Source organism: Anas acuta, chromosome 3 (genome assembly GCF_963932015.1).
Source record: "Anas acuta chromosome 3, bAnaAcu1.1, whole genome shotgun sequence".
Taxonomy (NCBI): Eukaryota; Metazoa; Chordata; class Aves; order Anseriformes; family Anatidae; genus Anas; species Anas acuta.
In genome coordinates, this window is record NC_088981.1 from 57,018,968 (window position 1) to 57,042,602 (window position 23,635).

Here is a 23,635-nt window from a genome sequence, read left to right on the forward strand (position 1 = left end):
CTTATCTTTGGACCTTGTATACAAAATATGCTTGTGTTGTTTGTTAAAAGTTGGTTAGAGAAAGTTAACATTATGTTGGTAGAACACCAACAACTACTTTAAGAGTGTATTTACTCAGGGTTACCGGTTACCTCTTAGTTTTCTCCTGGTTATTGTGCCTTATGTTTTTTAGTTAAGTTATGATGTCTACGTCTTAAGATTGTTATATTTTAGCTAATTTGGTTGTGCATAGGGAGGGGGGAAATGTGGGTAGTTAGGGTCTGGTGGCCGGAAGATGTCGCGATGTACGGAAAGGTGGAGCCCCTCCCTTGATGGACAGTAGCGTGTGGCCTGTGCTGTAAGCAAGCGGAAGTGACGCTATGGGCCTCGGCTATATAAGCCCATGTGACTCGACAATAAATGCCATTTGCCATCCACCACGTTGGTGTCTGTGAGCCGATGGACCGAGCGGCCTGGGGCTGGCCGCCGTGCCGTTCCTGAACCAGGTCGCCGCTGCCCCCTGAAGGCAACACTACATTTAGTTTATTCCTACAGATGCTGTGTTGGGATGATGTTGCACACATCTCTGGGGTTTCTGTACTAGAAAATGTTATCTGTTGCAAAACTAGTAAAGGTAGAGTGTGCATGGACATAGAGCTTAAATTCTGAGGTGCAAAATCTTGATTTGACTGGATGATCTGTATTTAGAAATACCACCTACATTCAATGGAGGCACAACAGCTTTGTGCATAAACAATATCTAACAGCATAATGGACTAATAAGTGAGAGGAGGAGGAGTTTCAGGACCTGCAGTTTAACCAATACCAGTTCCTAGTACTGTTTTCCAATTAGCCAAAAGAGGGTGCTAGTTCATTCTTTTTTCATGTTTTTCAAAAACCTTTCTATTCTCTTACCACAGCCCTTGGCTTCTTGGAGTATTCCTGATGGAATATGGGGTGGAATCTTCTCATGATTTACCTTTATTACTACCAATTTGACTCACAATGAGAGTTCTTGCTTTCCATTTTTTTTTTGGCAACATTTCCATCTGCATGACTGTACTTCATATTAAAAAGCTCCCACCTAGCCACAGTACCTTGCAACATTGTTGAACCATTTCATGGCATGAAATTAACTTTGGCAAGAAAAGAAGGACATTATGTAGTTGGACAGTGTGTTTTTAGTTATAAGACCATACATAAAACTGCTATTTTCCTATAGCTCAGCAGAGAACCAAGAAAGCGAAAGTTGTTACACAAGTTACAATGTTAAGTATCTTTGACTTATTGCTGTGATTATACTAATTGCTCATCTTCCTAGTGGGAGGTTGCAGGAAGCTGTTTGAAGTAATGAAGCTGAGATGCGGCCTTCTATTTATAAGAGGCCTAGAAATCTTACTTTCCCAAAAAGAGTATCTAATTGAATCTCTAAAACACTGCAGATAGACACAATTTCTCTTTTCTCCCTCAGAATCTCACACAAGAGTTAATGATTCAGTTCTTCCTCACCGTGAATGTCTGTGAGCTTTAAATGATGCTGCCAGAGAGTGCTGCAGACAGCTCTTGTTCCTCTATTTGCTCAGACTCTCAATGCACGGCAAAACCTCTGCAGATCTATATTAACTACAGGATCATCTCATAGAGTTATGTGGTGCCATATGAACATACACTTTACCCAACTCATAGGTAGCTTAAATACAAATATAATAATTTTTCATACCTATGTTAAAGGGTTTTGGCCTGCAACAGTTTAGTGTTGTGATATATTTGTACATAGAGCACCCATGAAAGAAATTAATTCCTGCCTGCCATACAACTGTAGCCCCGCAGAAACTCTCCACCTAATGGGAAGGGGTTATTTAGATCAAGAACACTTTGATCTATGTTGATTGCAATAACGACCACTGAACATTTTTTCTCTATACAGGCCTTTTAAAGTTAAGCAGAAGGCCAAAAGTCAATTTATTTGCTTCAGACAAATGAGGACAGAGCTAAGCACTAGTGGGATTTGAAACAGTACTTCTAAATAACCAATTGAGAGTCTTTGTGTGGTAAAGAAAGGATAACCTTGCTAAGAGAAACAAGATAATTCTGCTGAGAAGAGGTTAAATTTCATCATAGATCACTGCAAGGATTTTGCTGTTGTTGATGTTGTTGTTCTGCCTTTTTTCTAGTTTATGACTACAGTTTCTTGGTAAAACTGGGCACGTATTCTTAATAAGTTGTTCCAGGAAAGCCAAAATGACTTGATAGCAAAGGTTATATTTTGCCCAACACTTTCAACCAAAGAAAAAGAAAATGGAAAGTCTAAGTGAACTGTTCTGACATTTCTGAAGCATTTCATTTACAGGCACATGCAATAAACACAAAGGAAATAAAGAGCTAAATCCACACTGATACTGAAGGAAGCAGCAGAAGTGACATTTTTTCACAGTAGAGTTGCTACTAGGGATTTTATGGAGGCTGAACAAAACTCAGGTTAAAATCCCTCTTCAGCACAAGGGGATTTGAAGGCATATGTTTCATCTTGCAAGGAAATGTCTTACCCACTGACTGTTCTGTAAGTTATGCTGGGACAGAGTAGATGTATGAAAGATAGGATGTTCCTTCGGGCTATATTCACCTTGCATATGAATATGAATATGGATTCATAGGAATGGCCTTAAATACGAATTATGCTGACAACTGACTTAAGTACATGGTCCTTTAAATTCTATCTAAGAGCTTCCTTACCTGAAAACTGATATTCCTGGATGTATCCCATCTCAGCAAATAAGTATCCCAAAGAGTGTATAACAATGTAAACAGTACTGTGGAAGAAAACACATCCCAGTCTAGCACGCATTTAAAGGCACTTTGCTGGCAGATGAGATATCATTTCAAAACACTTTTGGCAAAAGGAACTCAGCTGAAGTATACACTGTGTATGCCCCACAGCTGAACTTTTCAGGGAGAGGGGCTGATGGCTGTGTAACACCTATTTTTAGATAGTTTGCAATCACAGATACCAAATGCTGAGACAAAAGAAAATAGAGTTTTAAAGAGAAGAATTTAGCATGGGAAACTGGAAGGATTAGGGAGTGCGATTTGATTGTTTTATGAGACAGACTTATAGGAGTCAGAGGCCAGGGAGAAAAGATCACTCTTGAAATGGGATTTGAAGACAGTCAGGAGGTCACTGAAGCAAACAGCAGGGTATCTGTTACAGAAGCTGAGATTCACAGAAGGACTAGGAGAAAAAAAAAAAAAAAGGCCAAAATTAAGTCCTCATCTCCCTCTAATCATCATCACAAATCAATACAAACCAAGTAATTCACAGAAAGAGGTAATTTAGTGTGTTTGTTTCCAACCATGATGGATCTATTGGCTGGCATGCCTGTTGTTCCTATCCTTGATGTGACATACACAGCACAGGTATCATGATGTATATAAGCCATGAAAAACTCTAGAGTGTTTCATTACCATGAGAAATGCAGGGGCTGGCTGCTTTTGACAGCCAGTGATGCTATTAGCTAGCCTTTTGCGTTGGTAGCTGAAGAAAATCCAGTCAACATATTTTAACCTTCAGAGCAATTCGAGCACATTGTGATCTTACCAAAGCAGCTGATAACAACTGAAGTACAAGCTCTGCGTCAGACAAACAGCAGCTGGGGGAGGGAAGCTCCCCTCTCCTTCCTCCCCCACACCAAACCAGCTCGTAGATCAAGCTCATCATCCTTTGCAAGGCAAGAGGCATAGACAATATCTTTCTTCCTCAAATAACAGAGAGTTTGCTGCTGCAGTGATGTTTTACAGAGCAGAGAAAATACACAAAAGCACTTAATGGCTCTAAGAGAGCACAGGGAGGACAATCCACACCTACCTGGTACTGGGACTCCAGACCTTGGATTATAAACTGGATTAGGATCTGAGCCAAAACAAATCGTGATCTCTGCTGACTTAATTTCAACTCCTCTCTGCAGTCATTCATTAGGAGTTGTAAATGTTTCTTCTGAGCTTTTTCAAAGTAAGGAAACCCAAGTGGTCTCCAATTTCAATTGTGCACTGTTATGAAACTAAGCTGGTTGGGAGGAAAAGGAGGGTAAACTGGCCCATCCTTTGAGTTCAGTCTGGGTCTCACATATGTAGGAGTGCAGGAATCCCACAGTTTTAAAATTGGAAATGGGCCCAGGCTAGAAAGTAAAAATAGAAAAGTGTGTATGTGATTCTCAAAAGCTCAGCTGCAAGGAAGGGGGAGGAAACTTTCCTTTAGACCTTGATTCAAACTTTTCAGAAGTTTCAAGGGCAAAGATGAAGGAGCTCCAGGGCTCCATTTCATTTTGGAACTTGTAATTCATTATTCTCTGCAGTGGAAAACTATTGCTAGCAAAACAAAACTTCTTGAAAAAATGTTTTATAGTTTGCTTGTAAAAATAAAAATAAAAATAAAAACTAAAAATAAAAAATGCAAGCAAAACACGTTTATATAGTCCCCATGGTTATTTTATAGCAGGACCAGATTTCAACCATTATTCATTAATTCTAAAAAAGAAGACTCTCTGGTAAACGGAGAGAATTAACAGTAAATAATGTTGTTCCTTTAAATTTCATCCTTAGCAGAGAGCAGGTGTCTGATTTCCCTCAGGGAACACAGTACTACTTTCCAGATCAAATATTGCCAGAGTGGATGAAACAGGTTTACATGAGCATGTGTATTATGTATCAAGGTTTACTGATATTAGAGAGGGATGCTCAAATTTTTTGTACAGGTAAATCTCATGCAAATTTCCTATACAGTCCAAAGCATGACCTGAATGTTCTCCACCTTGAGAAGATAAATAGAGAGTAAACTAAAGAGTAGCTAATGTGGGATTGAAGCAACCATCCCTTGATCCTGTCAGTTAGGAGATGGGCTGCACTGGACACAGACAGCAATACCTATTTCTATGTATAGCTCTATGTGCATGTGTGAGTGTGTGTGCAGCTATGGCTATGCACAAAGGAGGCAACTGCATACAGAGACACAAAGGCCAGGGCAACACTGTGTATTTTTTCTGCAGCAAAACTGTCTGTTACTATCCAGAAGTAAGGACTGCGAAACATGTGGAAGGGGTGGTATGCCCCAGGAGCAGCACCGCTGCTCCTTACCTTCCCATTTCACCAAGCTTTCCTTTCTAAAGCTTTTATTGATGCTCCACATCCCCTCAGTTTTTCCGTATTCCTCCCATGACTCAGGGGACACCTGCACACTACCCTCGGTGGCATAACAGAATTATGTCTACCAAAACCACCCATGAGGTAGCTCCACATTAAGTCCCTGGTGGTTCCCAGTGCCGGCCTCCACTGCCTGGGTAGTTCATCCTTTTGGTTTCTGGGGACTCTCATTATCCCATGGCCCCCAGGCTTTCACTGTGGGTCCTGCAGCACAGGGCCAGCATGGGGACAAGGCAGCTGCAGTGAACTACTAAAGTCTGCAGAGCCTCAGACATGTTACTTCCCAGCAGTGGCAAGATATACAGCAACCCTGTACAGTCAAGGAAAAGCTGGGTTTCCCTAGAACTAGACACAATATACTGAGATCATCTTCTGGAACCTTTTCTTTCTAACTGTAGTCTTAGACACAACTGCTGGCCCCTGGAAAAAGGATACACGTGTGTGTAAATACACACATTTTCAAATATAAAATTAACAACACCATCAATGCTTTCCACTTTGATCTAAGATTGTATTTTATTCCAACTTCACCACAACCTTTTATTTTGTTTTATTTTCTGGGGGTAACAATAATAAAATAATTTTATGTGAAATAAGAACACTCAGAAGTTCAAAAATAAGAATATCTCTTAGCAATTCAACTTGCAGAATCTGAGTAGACTATAGTTTAAATGAGTAGATAAAACGGCTAGTAATTTTATTGAATTATATTGCAAAGTTTCAATTGCATCTCCCAATATAAAAGGCTCGGTGACTGATGTGTTATTGTGAATTTGTGGATTGTATCTGTAACGAATGTGTTCCGGAATGACCCTCAGAGAGTAAATCAATACTGGAAAGAGACCTCTGCTAATTTGGATTCCTTACCATTCTAAATCATTTTTTTAAATGACCAGATTTTCTATTAACAACAAAAATCACTACAAAACATGAAGAATAATAACAGATTTCACAGTGCAGGTACTCTCAGCATCCCTGAATACTCTTACTTAGTACCTCACACTTGTCAGACTTCTGAGATGGTAGGCAGACAAGGGAAGGAACCAACTAACATTTTCCAGAACAATAATTTCTAACCTCTGACCACCACAAATCTACAGGTTAAATAGTCTACAAAGAGAACCTATGGGAAAAAAAAAAAAAAAAAAAAAAAAAAAAAAAAAAAAAAAAAAAAGTATCAATATCTTTATTTTTGAATAGAGCCACATAAACTGTGAAGTTAATCTTTCAGCATTTCATGAGCAGCAGGATGAAGAAGCATTTCTCCTTGTTTTCAGAATGGTCCACATAACCAAGTCCTCTGATTTGAGGATATGGCTGAATGGTAAATTACTTTGCATTGCACCTCTGAAAATTTCTCTATTTCAGATACTGCTGAGAATTGTGCTGTTAAAAGGATGCAGCTGCTGGAAGCATCCCTGGATGTCCCCATCACCAGGGCAGCAGTATGTCAATGAGGTCATACTTCTTGGCTGTCCCATTGTTTATCAAATCCTAGTAGAAACCCAGAGCTAAATCTCCTCAAATGTAGTGGAAAAATGCTAGTTATGCAGCCAAAGTTTTCTGATCTGTCTGTTTTTATTTATTAAGTAAAAAGTCTGTAGTTGGCACTAATTCATGCACTTCAATCACCTATGCTGCAACCAAAAAGACAGGATGCAACAGAATTCTGTGCTGTTCAGTCACGGTTACTGAGCTTCACTTTGGTTTTTCTGCTTTCAGGGTTCTTCTCGTCTTTCTTATGAAATCAGTATTGTTCTGTTCTAACTTTAAATGGGGCAGGGCTTAATTTTGCTGATAAGTAACTTCAGTGTTTGAGGGGTAAAAGAGAAGAAGTGACTTCAGCTGCAAAAATGAACATACAGACTGAAAGGAGAAATTACGCAAATATGGGCAGGTGACAGTCAAAGTCACAAGCATCATTGTGAAAGAGCTGCTAAAATGGATAAATATTTATACACTGCACACAGATTTGTGCTGCTGAGCAAATCTGAGTCTTCTTGGAACTAAACCTCACAAATGTGTTACTTTACAGGCAACACAATGGGCAAACAAACATTTTAGTGTCAAATAAAATGAAATATTTTGTATATATATGTATATATATATATTTGAGCAGTGTTCATATGGAAAACCAAGAAGTGGGTATTCTGTATTACCACTCTTCAGGCCTCTTGTTTGAGAAAGCATGACTGGGAAGTATATTTACACCTTGTTACAAACTCACTGCCCTAGGTGATGGAAAGTGGAGATAACAACATGAAGAAGCAGTAGAAGGAGAACTTACAGTCACGCTCATGTCCTCCTCTGACTGGTAGTCATCAGCACCCATTTTTAAAACCATATCACTTTACTATTTCCGGTACCAAACCTGCATTAATGACAGCTTAACTGTGACGGAAGGCGTTGGCGTTCTGTGTTCAATGATGTGACAGCTCTCAATAGCAATGAATTCAACTAGGGATCAAAAAAGATGAACTGTTCAAAAAATGGTTCAGCTAATCCTGCATTTAGACACACAGGAAGACACAGATATCACATAAAGTGCAATAAAAACTTCATGCATTTCACTGTATACTGAGATCCAACATACGTTCAGTGACTTGCATGGGAATATTACAATGTAATTATTTAGGCCATTGTAAATTATAGGATCTCATTTTTCCACCCCAATATTTACAGAGACTTAGATTTCTTATGCAGGCACCAGCTCTTACAGTCTGGGGGGAAATTTTACCAGCAGGACATATGTTCATCTTATTTTCTGCAGCTGAGTGTCCCATGGATACACAGATTTTCCAGTTCTTTTCAGTTTGTATGACCAAATCATTCTGCTTCAGAGTAGTTCAGAGACTCCCCTGCCTCCACTGGTCTTATCCCCAAGATCACTGGGAGGTGAAGGGAAAGAACAAATAGGACAAATGCATTCCTTCTGTAAGCAGATGAAACCTTATGACCTTATTTTTTCTCTGTCCCCATTTTAGGACTTGTCAGTTGAGCAGCAGCTGTTTACACCAATTACGAATTTGGCCTAAGATATAGAAATAAAGCAGTGGATTATATTCCATGGAGAGTACATTAAAAATAAACAATGTGTGTGTGTGTGTGGCAGAACGAAGTCTTGAGTCCTTAATTATAGGAAACAGGAAATACTCTGGTTACCCTCCTTCCCAAGATCAAAATTAGTTAATAATTACACCACTTCTTAAAGGTTCCTTCTCCCTTTGACTTTATGACCACTGGAGAGGGGGAGGGAGGGAAGGAGAAAGGAAAGGAGTGAGAGATGGAGGGAAGGAGGGAGAGAGGGAGGGAGGGAGGGAGGGAAGGAGGGAGGAAAACAGGGATCACCATAACAATATGTAGATGGAAAAATGAGACATTACATGTTCTAAGATAAGAGCTAGGAAAGCACTGCATGATAAAATCAGCCATTCCTTCCCTTGTGCAGTGCAGGTCATCCAGGAGCATTCAGGAGAATTCTTTTGCTTCATTATTTAGGAAGCTGTGGAGCATTATCAAAAGGCATTCAGAAACTGGGGTGGGGGCAGTCTTAGCAAAGATTTCAACCATTCTTAAACTGGCATTTTTTGCTCAGAGATCCAGCTGGAAATGGAGACGAGGGAACAAAAGTTTTTCTTATGTGAGTAACCTGGCATTCTTCTCTGTTTTAAGGCATTGTCTCCTCTCTGTTTGCATTTCTTTCTTTATAAACTAAACAAATTTGAAATTAAGAACTCTTCAGATAATCTCAGCCAGATTCCCAAAAATGTTGCATGAGACTCAGTGGCAGCATTTGGTCTGTTGCAAGTGGTCTGCATAGGCTCAAATCAAGGGTGGCTCTTTTATTAAATTTTTAGACCAATATAATGACATATTTTGTATGGTAGCATAGCTAAAGACCAAGAATCCAGGCCTGCAGCTTCACTGTAGAAAGAAAATTCACATCCTGTCAATATTGGGGAAAAAAATGCTGCAAATGAAGATGCAAAATCGGGTTCATGTTTAAAACATCTAAACTAATTTTGCTTTAGGAAAGAAACAACACATTAAGAGCAATGTGTGAATATCCACTGACAGCCCTGAGTGCAGAATATTGTTTCAATAGTGCAGTTTTCTAATATACATCAAATAAGTAGGATTCAGTTGGTTAATAATTTATCTAGTGACTTCTTAATCTTGAACCAAAAATATCCTTGAATGTTTCCAGAGGAGCTGATATCAGGCATCCACAGCAACTGTAAAATCTGCCCTTCTTCTGTTTTATACTGGCTGACAGTTCATCATAGACTTGGCTCTGCAAAAGACATACATACATGATTAATTTCATGCACAGCAAGCAGTGCCATTAACATCATGTGCCTGCATCTTCCAAATTCAAGAGCCCAAGCTCACAAGTTTGCCTGGTGCCCTCTCAATATAGACAGAGTTCTTGGGAGTGTCTTTGTACAAATCTTAGTGTGAAGAAAGGAGAGAAAAAAATGGATCTGCTTCCATAAAGGCAGTGTCTCTGACAGCATTATAAAGCAGGGACTGTTTGCAGGGCTTGCATGACCATTTCATGTCTGGCACCAGCAGGACACTGTAGAGCCACAGTAACCACCACTAGCACTCAAATACTTCATCCTGATGAAGAGGACTGGGATCACCACCTAATGAAAGTTTCCCAAATAATGTAAATAGATATACAGTTATTTTTGCCACACTGGCAAAATAAACTTCTGTTTCAACATTTTGGATCCTCTGAACTAGTCCTGGCCTTGCTTTCCTGAAATCCCTTAGAGAAAGGCCCAGGGCTGAGACAATGAGATTCAACTGCTGCCTGTCCTCTAGCAGGTACTGTTAACCCTTTGGCTGCAAATTACCTTCCACTAAGAAATGGGTGCCTGTACTCAGACTGTTCAGCATTTATCTGCTACCCTGACGTCCTCAAAAGCTCAAGGTTCAACAGCAGCCAAGCACTTAAGCAAGCACTTACTACAGTTTGGTGACCAAATGGACAAGAACGATTACCTCCAAGGGCTGCTTGAGTGTTTTCAGCCCTGCTGCTGACTCATTTACTCACCCCAAGCAACTCCCTCTAACTTTGCTGCATGATGTGCATTCATACTGAATCTGTGAGGCTCATTTAACCAACTAGTATAAAGGTTTCATATCTCCCGAATAAAAGGCAGTAATGTGAGGATAAGCACCTACTGTTATACTGAATTGTAAACTATAAACCAGTCAGCAGGTTTTGGAGTGCCACTATGCTGAACACTTGCATTCATGTTCAGGAAGTATTTATACTTCATCTCTCCAGTCAAACAAGTGACAATTTCTTATATCAATCTTGCAGAGTCCCTTGTTGAAACAAAACAAAGCAAAACACATTCACACAGCCTGGTAAAGCTCTTCTTAATCTATGTGCTTACAAATGCAGTGGGCATCAGTATTTGGAATTTAAACAGGTTTGTAAAACAATGTTGTAAGAAATAATATCACTCTTGTTACTAAGTGGTAATTTCAGAACGTTGAGGGGAAGATCTTAATGAGTTTACTGTTAGCTACCATGGAGAAGATGATAGGACTGGGATGCCAGATCATTAAACACTTGGAATTATTATTGCTTTTACTATTACAATATCTACAAAGGCCAATTCTGTTTCTGCTACAAAAAATCTTGCAACTGACTTTTGATTTTCCCAAGATTTATTTGTTGCTTTTGTTTTTTTCTTAAGTTTCAAAACTTCCAGCTATACTTCTGCTCTGCCAGATTCCATAAAAAGTTTTCAAGACTATAGTTGTTGAGAAGGTAGTGTGAAAGTTAAAGACACAGAATAGCTATGTACAACATTATATTATCTCCTGCTGCAAACCACCCCAAAAGTAATTACCATGCTAGAAATCCAGTTTTGTGCCCACGGTTACGATACAGTTATCAGATTCATCTAACAATTCTCATGGGGAAAAAAAAAATGTTTATGGTAAATGAAATAGGTTGCCAGTGTACTCTGAAATATGCATCCCTCCCCCCCAGTTCCCATTACTCTGGAAGAACTCCTAAATATTAAACATAAGCGCTAGGCAAGTTATACAAAGCAGAATGAAGCCTGAATTTATGTTTAATGAGTCGTCATGTGTTCTACAAGTAATTATTTTATGCAAGAACTTCCTTAAAATGTGATCATTAATAACATGCTATTTGAATGCCTGGAATGAGTCTCAGTTTTCCACTATAATCAGTGCTTGTCGTTATCACTGGAATAGGAGGATTTGAGTGTTAGCACCCTGTTTATCCATGACCAGGTAACACTTAGGATTCAACCCTTGGCAAGCTGACCTGCTCTTAGTTATGCAAGGTGATTAATGCAAACAGTTCCACTCTCACACAAACAGTGATTCCCTGGCAAACTGTCTCTGGAGTCTAGCACTGGTTCAAAATTTTTCTGGCCAAATTCTTTGGTTTCTGTATACATGTTTTCACTGTTCACGAGGTAAGATAAGAAGGGAGGTTGACAACGATTGCACTTTCTGCAAGTGGTTGAGAGGTTTGGAACATGGAACTGGTCTGTGTGTAGGATGCTGTGATCCTGAGGTCCAAAAATTAGTATTCACATCCTAAGAAACTGTATAGACTATGGTGTCCTCGGTATCGCCGCTACTTCTTTTTGTAGTGTATTAGAATAAAATAAAATTAATGGGCTTTTAGGTGTTTTAGCTTAACATATCAGGAATACAAGAAACTTACACCAGCTTAGGTTGGCAGACCACAAAAGGGTAGGGAAAAAAACATCAGAAGACCAGGAAGATGCCTCACAGATTCAGTACAACTTTGGAATACAGTGGATTAACTCAGAGACAACTGTCTCGGTTCTTCGTTATGTGTAATATATTGATTACTTTATCATTTATTAAAATAAATATTGCAACATTCTTATGTATTAGTTGACATACTTTTGATGTTATTTTTACTGTATCATTGCCTAAGGTAAGTGTCATAAATTCTGAGTTTTTTTGTTTGTTTGTTTGTTTGTTTTTTGTTTTTTGTTTGGTTGGTTGGTTGGTTGGTTTGGTTTGGTTTTTCTTTTTGTTTTTTCCTCTACAACCCTCCTTTCTGGAATTGTGTGATTATTTGATGGTTTGTTGTTATTTAATCAGTTTTTAAGTCCTCATGGCAACAGAGAAAAGTATGAAAACAATTCATTCAAAAACACAGCAGCATCCATCAGGATGGCAAAAAGAGGTCAAAATGTGTCATTCTTGAAACCTCAAGATTTTTGAGGCCATTGCATAAGTTTTGGAGTCTAACTCATGATTTTGAATGCTTTGGTTTGACAATACAACTTTAAAACACTTCAAATAGGGAGAAGTATTTTTTTTATGATTGGAAAATCAAAGGTAACTCTCAAAACAATGTAGCATAAAAATCTCTAGGTAGATACATGATTATACACAAAGCTTTAATTCTGTGGCTACATCAGGTGTTCACTTCAGTTTCTGCTCTTTCCCACAATGACAAAACTACTAGCTTCCTTCTGAAATAGAGGTCATTTGGAGAGACAAGTTGTACAGATAGTAGGTATAGAGACATACACCTACCTACATATACATTGATGGAGAAAAATAAAGGAAAAAGATCATAATATATATATTACTGTCTAGAAATAAATTGTGTTTGCATTTGTATGTAGGGCTCTTGATTCCCATGAGGCAGTTATTAGAAGTTTCCTTCTTGCATTTAGTCATGTTTGGAACTGTTTTCAGGATGTTTAGACTCTCTTCTTCAAGTTGTCACCAGCTCATTACCACAGAATTACATTTTACAAACAAGAGCTGGCTAGAGCCAACTTGGCTTGGCTACTGCTGCCTGAGGGAATTTGAAAAAAATGATAATTTTCCTGCCTTTGGAAATTGACAGGCACAGACCAAATCACAGGGAATCTCACCTCTTTGCTCCCTTTCTGAGCTAAAGCAAGCAGTTTTGTTTTCTTGGTGGAGCCACCAAGAACTTAACACACATAAACACATACACGCACATACCCAAAAAAAAAAAAAAAAAAAAAAAGAGTACACCTGAGCAGACATTACTTTTCATCTTAATGGCTCTTAAAACACAGTGATGCACAATAGCACAATAAGGTTCTCACTGCATCACCTTAGAAAGTACTAAGGATGAGTGGCAGAAAAGCTTCTTCCAATGCAGAGGTGAATCACACCATTGCAACCAGTGCTCAGAGTTGAAGACCACAAAAGGTTCAAAGCAGCCCAACTCCTCATCTTTTCTAAAAGAGGCAAAGCTAATGATGGCATCCAGAGCCTTTTCCCTTTAGGGTTTGTGGTATATATTTATGATTGACCCACCTGCACCTTGCTTGACAGCAGTTTACCTACCACTACCATCACCACACATTTCTCTGTACTGTAATAATGCTTAAGTTACTGACTGATCTGTTTGTCCAGAATATATATATATATATATACAAATATATATATATCTTCTGCCTTCAGTCCTTCAGCATATGCCTTTCTTCAGCTTCATTCTCAAAAACTACCCTGCAAACTGTAGCCTCCCCTTCCCTGACATTCTCTCTTTTGCAAAGGATTTGCAAAGTTCTCCTCAGAGAAGAAAGTGCTATCTATATAGAAAATACAAGGCAAACTTTAAGGGATGGTCTTCCCACATGATTGCTCAGAGGTCGAAGCTATGTACGTTTTCTTGTAATTACAGTTAGATAGTAACCACTGGTTAGTGATAAATTAAGTAAGTACTTCTTAACTTGACTTGGCATGAGAATGGGATATTAATCACCAAATAGCCATAATTTACCTTCAGTTAAAGCATAAATTGCTATCACAAATAGATCAAGCTGAATATAAGCTTTTTTTCCAAAAGCAATCTACAGGACAGATTCTCCGGCAGTGAGGGCTTCCAAAGTTTAATTAAATTCAGAGCTACATCAATTAACACTAACTGAGATTTGAGTCCAAAGGATGATTTGTGGGGTAAATTGAACACAATTTACCTTAATATCTGTAAGGACATACACATTTGTTGTCCTGATGGAATAGCAAAGCTGTCCTGAGCACACAGGAATATATTCTTATGCTTTTCCAAGGCGGAAAGGTACAAGCAGCTTCACTGAAACTTGCAGATTAATTCCCTTGAAAACATGCTCTGTGTAAACAGTTACCTGAACTTGTTGGAAGTGTCAAGGTAATTGAAAGTCGTTGGTTCTCATTGCTAAGGCCTTCTGCAACAGAAAGTCATATTATTTAAAAGGTAAACCTTTGCTCAGAGTACATGAGCAAAAACAATGCAGCCTGCAACTCCAAGACTTCAGGTCTTCAAATGGAGGAACTACATTGCTTTACTGCCAGCCCAAGCTTGTGAAAACTAGAAAAGAACAAATATACGCTTGAATCATCTTCAAAACAGAATGAACAGTTCCATTTTTGGTGGAAATTACTTGAAGAAGAGCAATAATTATAAGATGACAAATGCTTAGATGCATTTCTGATTAGAAGCTTTCTAGTGAGGTGTGTTTGTTATCTCCTAGTTCATACTTATTCTTTTGGGAATAAGTTCAGAAATCATAGCATCTGTGAAAGCAAGAAATCCTACCTTTCAGTTTTTGCTGTCATTTTCTCATAAGGTTCTGGTCAGAAAATGAGATTAACATTTTACAGAAATGTTTTCAACATTTTTGTCACTGTCTCAAAATGGGTAAAAATGTGTCAGAAAGTTTGACAAACATCAAGAATGTGCCTCTATGCTGTCAAGAGCATCCCTCTTCTTGATGAGCCAAGATGTGTACTACTCCCACATTCACACTTCTGTCTAAAGCTCTGTAAATTTTTCCTGCAGGGACTCCTAAACCTTTAGATGGGAGACTTCCCCTCTGATTACATTAGGTAGAGTACAGTCTTTTGCCACGTTAACAAAAATGCTACTTCTCTTGGAAACAGGCTGACCATCTGAGCACTGCATCATCTAAATACTTTTAGATGTTTAGCAGCTGAAGTGTCCTATTGTGGATAATTCCCTTGCAGAACAAATGTTGCTGTCTGAGACTGTTCCAAACATTTGTTTGGCACACGAGCTTTCCCTCTCCTTTTGAAGCAGTATTAAAAGCACTGTCAGCTCATTAATGTTTTTTGTTTTTTTTTTTTTAACTTTTCTTTTGGCAGAGATGAAACTATCACTGAAGGAAATATCTTGTAAACATTGAAACAACCACAACAGCATTCCAAGCGTACATGCTGGAAAACAAAAACAAAATAAAAGCAGCCTTTTGCAATGAAACGTGTCTTTCCTGAATCAGCAGAGACTCCCATGACCTTGCAGCCATTCTTTGGAATAGCCACTGAGAGCTGCATGAATCAAGGAACAAAATAAAGGCACCATAGTGCAAAGGACAAATCTTCCGGGGTTAAAGGACAGCCACTGCCCTGAAAACACCAAGTACTGAAATCTTAACCTTGGATTGACTTGTGCACAAATGTCACCATCCCTACGTCAAAAGACAGATTTCCCAGATAAGTCAGTTTTCCTTATAGAAATTCAGGAGAGATTGAAGTTTTAAAGAACTCTATAAGCCAGATTTTCATATCTTATTCCAGAAGGTTAGCATTGATATTTAAATGAGATGTAGGCACCTCAAAAAGTTTAAAGTCCTCCTGATGACAATGAGATGATAATTCTATGCTTAAAATAAATGTAAATAAAGGAAGAAAGGAATAGGCATGTTTATCAAGCTTAATCTCTGTTATGAAAAATATTTTGTTAAGATCTGTACTTTGTTAATTCCAGAAAACTCCAAATCATTTGTTAGATCTACCCAAAAACTTTTTGGGTTTTTTGACTGCAAATTTGACTGCAAAAACATACAACATAAACAACATATATAAACATATACCTTGTGTTCTTTTGATTCACTGTCCAGGATTAGTTTACACTTCCAGGTTCTTAAGAAAATCTAAATTAAAAAAAAAAAAAAAAAATGTTAATGAGAAGGTAGGTGTTCATTAAAAAAAAAAAAAAAAGACAACAATAACTTGAGGTGATTAGGTAGGTAAGCAGGTACATGCATACATACACAGAAGTACCAGGACTTGGAATGAAATTCCTTGAAATGTCCTGCCTTCAGGTGCTTTCAGTCTCACTACAGATCTGTGAAATGGACTTTGTAATCAGTCAGGAAGAATACTTAATCTAGAACTGCCATCATGAATGTCCCATGTATGGGACAGTTTGTCCTAAGGTGCAAAGTTTATGAAAGATAGACATCTGTCTCACTCATGCTCACAGCAGTTTGGGCAAAATAACTGTAGTCCTCTTCTGTCATAACTGTCAAAATCCTCTGAGCAGTCAATGATTCAGACACACAGATCAGTCACCTAAAGCAAAACAAATTTTGTGCATCTTGCTTACAAAATGTGTAGATGTAGAACTTAGAAGCATGGTTTAGTCATAGACTTCAATACTAGAACAAAGGTTGGACTAGATGATCTTAGAAGTCTTTTCCAGCCTGAATGATTCTATGATTCTATGAAAAATCATGGGAAAGTTAGTTGGAACTTTTTCTAATATCCTTCAGTACCATGTCCTTGCATCAACAAATTAGCTTATAATGAATTTGCAATAATTGAAACCACTAAAAGGAACAGGCAAGAAAAGGAAAAAAAAAAAAAAAAAAAAAAGAATAAGATTGTCATGATATCACTATTTTAAGCACTTTGTCTTAATAAATGATCTATAATAATGTAGAAAGTTACACAGAACATGTAGAAAAAAAAAAGTCAATGATAATTTGTGATTTCATATGCCCATTTTGTGAAGCTTTACCTTCTTTTCTGGACATACTTCTTTGTGACTTCAATATTGTACAAAGATATTCATTAACTCCTGTTGTAATTAGTCCACAAATAGGCAAAAGGAATATGTCCCTTACACTGTATATTTAATGTATCCATTTAGTCATTCAGTCACCCAAATCTTGTACAAATTCTTGAAGGCACTGTTCGATTTTTTTTGTTCAAGTTTTCAATTTTACATTAAGAATTGGACAGGCAATATACACCCTAATCCATGCATAAAATATTCTTTGGAATAAGCATGACATCCCTGATATAGGTTAATTATTAATGAACTTGGCTCTGAAATAGTGTGTTTCAGTTGCAGAAGAGCAGCAGTAGAGTGTAGAATATCCTAGAGCACTTGAGTAACTAGTCCCTTTTCCAGCAGAACAGAGAAACTCAGTCATAGCCCATGTTACTTCCCAGACTTTAACATGACAAAGATTGTGCTAAGTGAACCTTTTCAGCTAAGGGAATGGTAAAACTCCATAGCATCACAAAAATCTTACTAAGTTAAGTCACAGCAGACCTTAGGTCTGGAAAACTTACGATCCCTCTGTTTTTGCTATCTTCCCAAGATCTTTGCTGTTCCATGGTGTGATACCTGTCTGAATTTTTCTGCCAGTCTCAGCAAGATTCATTCTCCCAGTTCTGACAAAAGCAGTTTAGGCTATGAATTTCTTCAGGTTTGCCATGCTTCACAGCATTTCACAGTATTTTTCTGTCTCTTCCAATGCACCTAGATTTTTATATCATGTCCACTGCTGTGTTCATCTGAGTATTTTTCTAGAAAATGTTTCATTTCCACAGAAATTAGCCCTGGAAGGGAATTTTCTAGAATTTTACTGGGGAATAAAATCTAGAATGTGTTTTTTCTCTAATCTAAACAGGGGATTTCAAAGAGCTGGAATTTAGCTAATCCAGTGAACATTCCAACAACTGTCTCTTCTCTTTGAGACAATTCACGATTGTCTGTTTCCACCAGAATGACTTCCTAAAACACTAATATTAGAATAGGTTATGTCCACTTCCAGAATCTGACTTTTTCCTTTTGAAATACTATATGAAATAAACATCTCATGACACCAGAGAAGTTGTTTTCTTTAACAGAGAAGACTGAAATTTCATGAAATCTGAAAAGAACTAGAAGTTCCTCTCAACTTCACCTACATTTTCATTGTACCTCAGGAGAGATGGTTGCAACAAACATTACTGCTTGATTTTGAAAATGGAGCCTCTCCAGACGCTGGAAAATGAGCAACCCAAGAATAAAAGCATGTTTCAACTAGGTCTGACATGGAATATGCCAAATTGTAATGGAACAGGACAGAAACAGACTTAGCCAGTTTGTTTTTCACATTGCTCTGTTTTTCACACTGCTCTGTTAATACCACTTTTCTTGGATTGCTTACATAAATATATACACAATGACTGAAACACACATGAAGGTTGTATGGTCACACGACAGCAAATTTTGAGGCTGGTGAAGGTCTTGCATATCACTTAGATAGATCTTAGATCTGGCAAAAGGAGAAAGTGAATATGCATGTTCTTTCTTTACTTTCCTCCCCTTTCCAGGCCAAATACAAAGAATCATACCAATCCTCTTCTCTACCATCTTGTTCTCTTTCTCTGTCACTTGAAAGGACAGTAGGAGAACTGCAACAGAAGAGACTTTGTATTCAGGGGCATGGGTAACTCAGGATCATGGGTAAATCAGGCTGATGTCCCCTAGACTGACAGTTGCCTTCACAGGGCATTACATCACTGCACTATGCACTCATTAACAAGGTGCTGTCAGGAGCAAGAAGCTAAGAGAAAGGAAGGTATAAATCATGTTTACAAACCACATGTGTGATGTCTTTCAGTCAATTTGCAGTCTTTCAGTAGGTCTATTTAGTATTCTGTACATCTGCTTAGGGTTTTGGGTTTTTTTCCATAACATTTCCTATCATATCAGCTACAGAATTGCCTACGTGGAGGTATCCATAAATTATACTGCAGCCTAGGAGCTTCTAGTGTGTGAACAAAAGGCACAAATGCAAATGCAAGATATTTAATTCACTGTTTGTATGTGATGTTACCCAGGTGCTAGTGACATCCTTCTGACCAGTGTAGAGGCACAAGGGACCAACACCAACATACATTTTTAATGTGATCAGCTGTGACAGCACATACACAGAGCAGACCTTGTGGCCCTAAAGCCATCCTTTTGGAACACTTCTAGGGGCCCAGAAGAAACGGTTTAATTAATCTTCTTTTTTTCAGTATTGTGGCTTTTTTTTTTTTTTAATATAAATTATGTACACTGAAAACCTGCCAATTATAGCAAATTAAGGGACTTGGCAAGTGCATCCCTTGGAGACAGATGGTAAATAACATTCAGATTCTGAGTTGAAATAGGGCTAGCGATTAACTGGTACAGGATAGAAAAACAGTCCAAATAAATTAAATAAAAGGGTTTGATATGAATGCAAGTAGTGTAGGTTGCTTTTGTGTATGTGTGTGTGTGTGTGTGTGTGCATGTGATAATGATGGCACCAAAAATATTGATGATTCAAAATTAATATGCTGCACCCTCTGAGTGGCAGCAGGATTCTAGATCTTTAGCACAATTTTAAAAACCAGTGCCAGTTGTTTATTTTGTTTTCACAAGACTGCAAATAACGGTCATATCACCCTTTCTGGAAGATCAGTCAGTTAAAAAGACAAAAGTGCAGCTCCACAATTAAGAGAAAGTGCCCCTACAAGTAGAAGAGGAACACAGGCAAAAATTCAGAGGAAATGGTGCTGTGGTCTCCTGAGATGCAGTCTGGTACAGTGCCAGAGTGGAAGTACACCAGGAGAGTGTATTTGTTTCTAACTTGAACTGCAAATGAAACAGGAATGATGCCCTCAGCCTTGTCCTGTACTGACCATTTCTCCATTTTAAAAATTCTCTGCACCTAGTGTTCAGAATAAACTTGCAGTCTGTGGCACAAAAGAGGTAATACTGATCGGAAATGCACTGGGAGAGCTGCAAGAGGGTAGGAAGATCTCACAACACCTGCATGTTCTCTGTCTGTGAACAACGATTATTACTAACCTGTCACTCTCAGCAGCATTAAAATACACCAAATCTAATTTGGCTTTAAAAATGCAAAAACACAGAGAGTGTTTTTGTTTGTTTTGTTTTGTTTTGTTGTTTGTTTGTTTGTTTGTTGTTTTTGTTTTTTTTTTTCTTTAAGTAAGCAGCCAGAGAGAAAAAAATGACAAAGTCAAGAGTGTGTTAGTCATTTAATTCGTACTCTGGTTAGGATACTAAATTCAGGAAATGACTCAATCATTGCACACAATTACAGCTATTTTCAGACCATAAATGATGCAGAACACCAATACTGATGCAAAAACATACCACAATTAGTTCCTGCAAATGCTCTTGCAATAAGACATCATATCTAAGGGAGCCTTCAACCTAATTATGGCAACAGAGTATGCCTCAGGGCACACCTCTATATATGATTTCGTTATTCTTGCAGGATGACCTGACAATGATGTCACCAGAGTGCTACTTCACCTTGCATGCTCCCAAGTATATTCTAAGAAGGCTAAGTGCTCTTATACATGTTTAAAGGATCCATTTTGCTTCAGCTGTTAGAAGCACACAGAGCAGTCCAGTTACCAGTCTCTTCAAAGTAATATTTGTATCCAGGAAGACTTAAAATGGAATCAAGTTTACACGCTACTGAGAAAAAGAAGACAGGAAGTAGCAGATGGAATCTCTTCCAAAGATTGGATTATTTATTCAAGAAAACTTGACATGTCACATAGTGACTTTTCTCATAAACAAAAGGCCAGAGCTTTAAAGGGAAAAAGTAGAATCACAAGAAAAATCTGTATTCCACTTGTTTAGTGTCTGATTTATGAAAAATTGAGGTTCATAAAAATTCAAAGTAAAGTTTAAGAGTTATATCTGAGGTGCAAGGGACTGCTGACCTGCTGCTAGATTCATTAGGATTAGGACTAGGGATGATCTTCAGTTTTATCTCAGCTGCCGTGCTGATATTATGTATAACATAATGTATGTTAATAACATATAATACATATTTTAAATATATATATAATGTGTATTATAATGTATATGTTATATAAATTATATAATGTATAATATATATATAATATATAACAGTGTATAACATATGTATGTTAATAAGAGGAACCACTATTCATAAATCCCTCCAAAATAGAGAAATAGGAGTCAGATCTTCAAGTAAGAGACTCCAGTTTTCCCTTGAGAATATTTTCATTGATAATTTTGAATACATTTTCCTTCTTAGTTTTAAACCCAGTCTACAGTATGTAAGGTATAATAAGGTTTTCCTTGTGTTAGAAAACATACTGTAACTCAGACAGATTAAATCATTGTGTAGAAAAAATCAGACAAAAAAAAAAAAAAAAAAAAACAAGTATTCATGTTCAAAACTACAAATATTTCTGAAAGCTTACTTTTTATTGTTTAGATTTTCATTGCTTAAAAATTCTGTATTTCCAAAATTCTGATTAAAAATGTACACACAAGATGCTTCCAATTAAAGAAGCTATCTTGCTATTCAAGATTACTTCAAAAGATCTAGAAAGTACTGACTCATCTAAAAATTAAAACATTTGTGTCAGATCTGTGAATATTGCTTTAAAATTTCATGAAAAATAGGGAAGTTCAAGTTTTTTAGTACTTCAACTACATGCAAAATTGTTAATTGCAAATTTCTGTTTCTGACATGCTAATATATCAATGTGCCTTAATATGTTAATTCAGTTTCACTCAGGTCTTTCCATATATGATAAAAGGAAAGGACTAAAGGTTTGTGCAGTGTAACCAAGTTTATCCTGCAGAAATTCACAGTCTCCAATATGCACCAGTAGAGACTGGGAATATCCCCTTCAAAGTCTACTCTGTTTTAACCCATTTGATGAAACAATGTTTAAGGAAAAAGTAGCCTCTGCAAAGTAATTCAATGTTCAGAGAAATAAGGAAAGTTAAACACAATCTGAATAATAATAATATTACTTTAATTTCCATGGGGAAGTAGTAAGATAATTCTAAATATTGTATAGGCTTTTCTTTATACAGGGGTAATATATTTAAGTAGTCATGTTAACTATTTTTCTTGGTGGTGATGGTTTGGGTTGGTTGGGATTTTTTCTTGTTAAAGGAAAATATTTTATAAGATCAGGAAAATAATGCATGAGACCATCAGAGGCAGGGCGGAGGGGGAGTGTGTTCTTCCGAGGGAGAGAACAAGATTACATTTGCTGGTTAAAGGCCAGAAGAGGAATTCCGGAATCACAAGAACAGTTTTGTTTATGTTATTATATTTGGGGTGTTTATATACATATCTGGCTGAATGGTCAAGAACTGGACAAATACGGCAGAGCAACAATTCAGAAACTCATTTTAGCTCTGACTAGTTGTTTGTTTAGTTTAGTTTAGTTTAGTTTAGTTTAGTTTTAGCTGTGGTAATGCCCCTTTTTCATTTTACACGAACATGATTTTTTCTTTGCATATGCATAACCACCTGAATGGCTGCTCTTCATGTGAATGCCAGTGTTCCATTTCCATTCAAACGACAGTGCTTAATGTCCACTATTTTCTAGGCTAAAAAGTCTGGGTTGCCCAAGAATATTACATGAAGCAAGAATACTACATGACTTAAGTAACCAGTCACAAACTAAAACAAGGTAAGTCAATTGAATAAAATGCATTTGTATGAATTGTGTGGCAAACAGTTTGTATTAAAACTTGCATTATTAAGCATCTGAAAATGGTCAACATTTCAACAACATAATTTCAACAACATTTTCTGAATTCCAGGAAGTACAAAACTGGACAATTTAAAATATTCAACACATTCTTGGTCCAGTCTTAATTAGTATTTAAAGACATTCAAGCTGGAAAAGATAACATAACTAAACCTGTGTTTTCCTGGCTTTTTAGACTGATTAGTTGAATCTGACAATGCAACCCCTATATCAGAGTTTTATTGCACTACCTTCACTCCTTGCTCACCACAAAGAGATGGTCACTATCTTGAATAACTGGTAGTTCAACAAGATAAAGGAAAACAGCTGGCTTCAAAAACCAGATGGGTGGATCACATGGTAATAGTGAGAGCATAATTAACATAAGCATCATCAGTCACAGCACACCAGCTGCCAACAAACCTGCACACACTGCTTTTGTGTTGTTTTGGCTTCTTTTTCAGGAAGAAAAAAAAAAAAAAAAAAAAAAGAGGAAAAAGAAAAAAAAAATCTTTAAACAAAGTTCAGACTCTCAAGAAGGCTTTTTCTGCTTAACTCAGTACTCTTGCCGAGTACCTCTCCAGCTGTGTGAACCCTGGCCCTGCCACAGCATTATGTAAACTATTGATGAGCTCTCCGAAAAGATACAAATCTCAGCCTGGTCTGATGATTCCCCTGAGCTGTGAGAATTAGATTAAAGCAGGAAGCCAAATACACCAAAGGGGAAAAAATATGAGACTATGATTCCTTTGAGAGAATAATGGAAGGAACTATATCACAGCAGTGCAGAAAACAATTTCACGGCGTAAATGAATGCAGAAAAGAAATCCTATTGCATTCCTTTTGTGCT

The 23,635-nt window shown here is 37.5% G+C and overlaps 2 long non-coding RNA genes across 2 annotated transcripts in view; one reads left to right on the forward strand and one right to left on the reverse strand.

Moving 5' to 3' along the window:
- Window positions 1–5,674: 5,674 nt before the first annotated feature.
- Window positions 5,675–23,635, reverse strand: part of LOC137854172 (uncharacterized) — a 41,437-nt gene continuing 23,476 nt past the window's right edge. Inside the window, exons 2-4 of the long non-coding RNA XR_011094999.1 lie at window positions 16,068–16,127; window positions 14,343–14,402; window positions 5,675–9,466 (exon numbers count right to left, since the gene is read on the reverse strand). This is a non-coding gene — a long non-coding RNA (uncharacterized lncRNA). The remainder of the gene's footprint in view (window positions 9,467–14,342; window positions 14,403–16,067; window positions 16,128–23,635) is intronic.
- LOC137854171 (uncharacterized) overlaps window positions 8,662–23,635 on the forward strand; it is a 61,322-nt gene continuing 46,348 nt past the window's right edge. Inside the window, exons 1-2 of the long non-coding RNA XR_011094998.1 lie at window positions 8,662–8,812; window positions 22,642–22,725. This is a non-coding gene — a long non-coding RNA (uncharacterized lncRNA). The remainder of the gene's footprint in view (window positions 8,813–22,641; window positions 22,726–23,635) is intronic.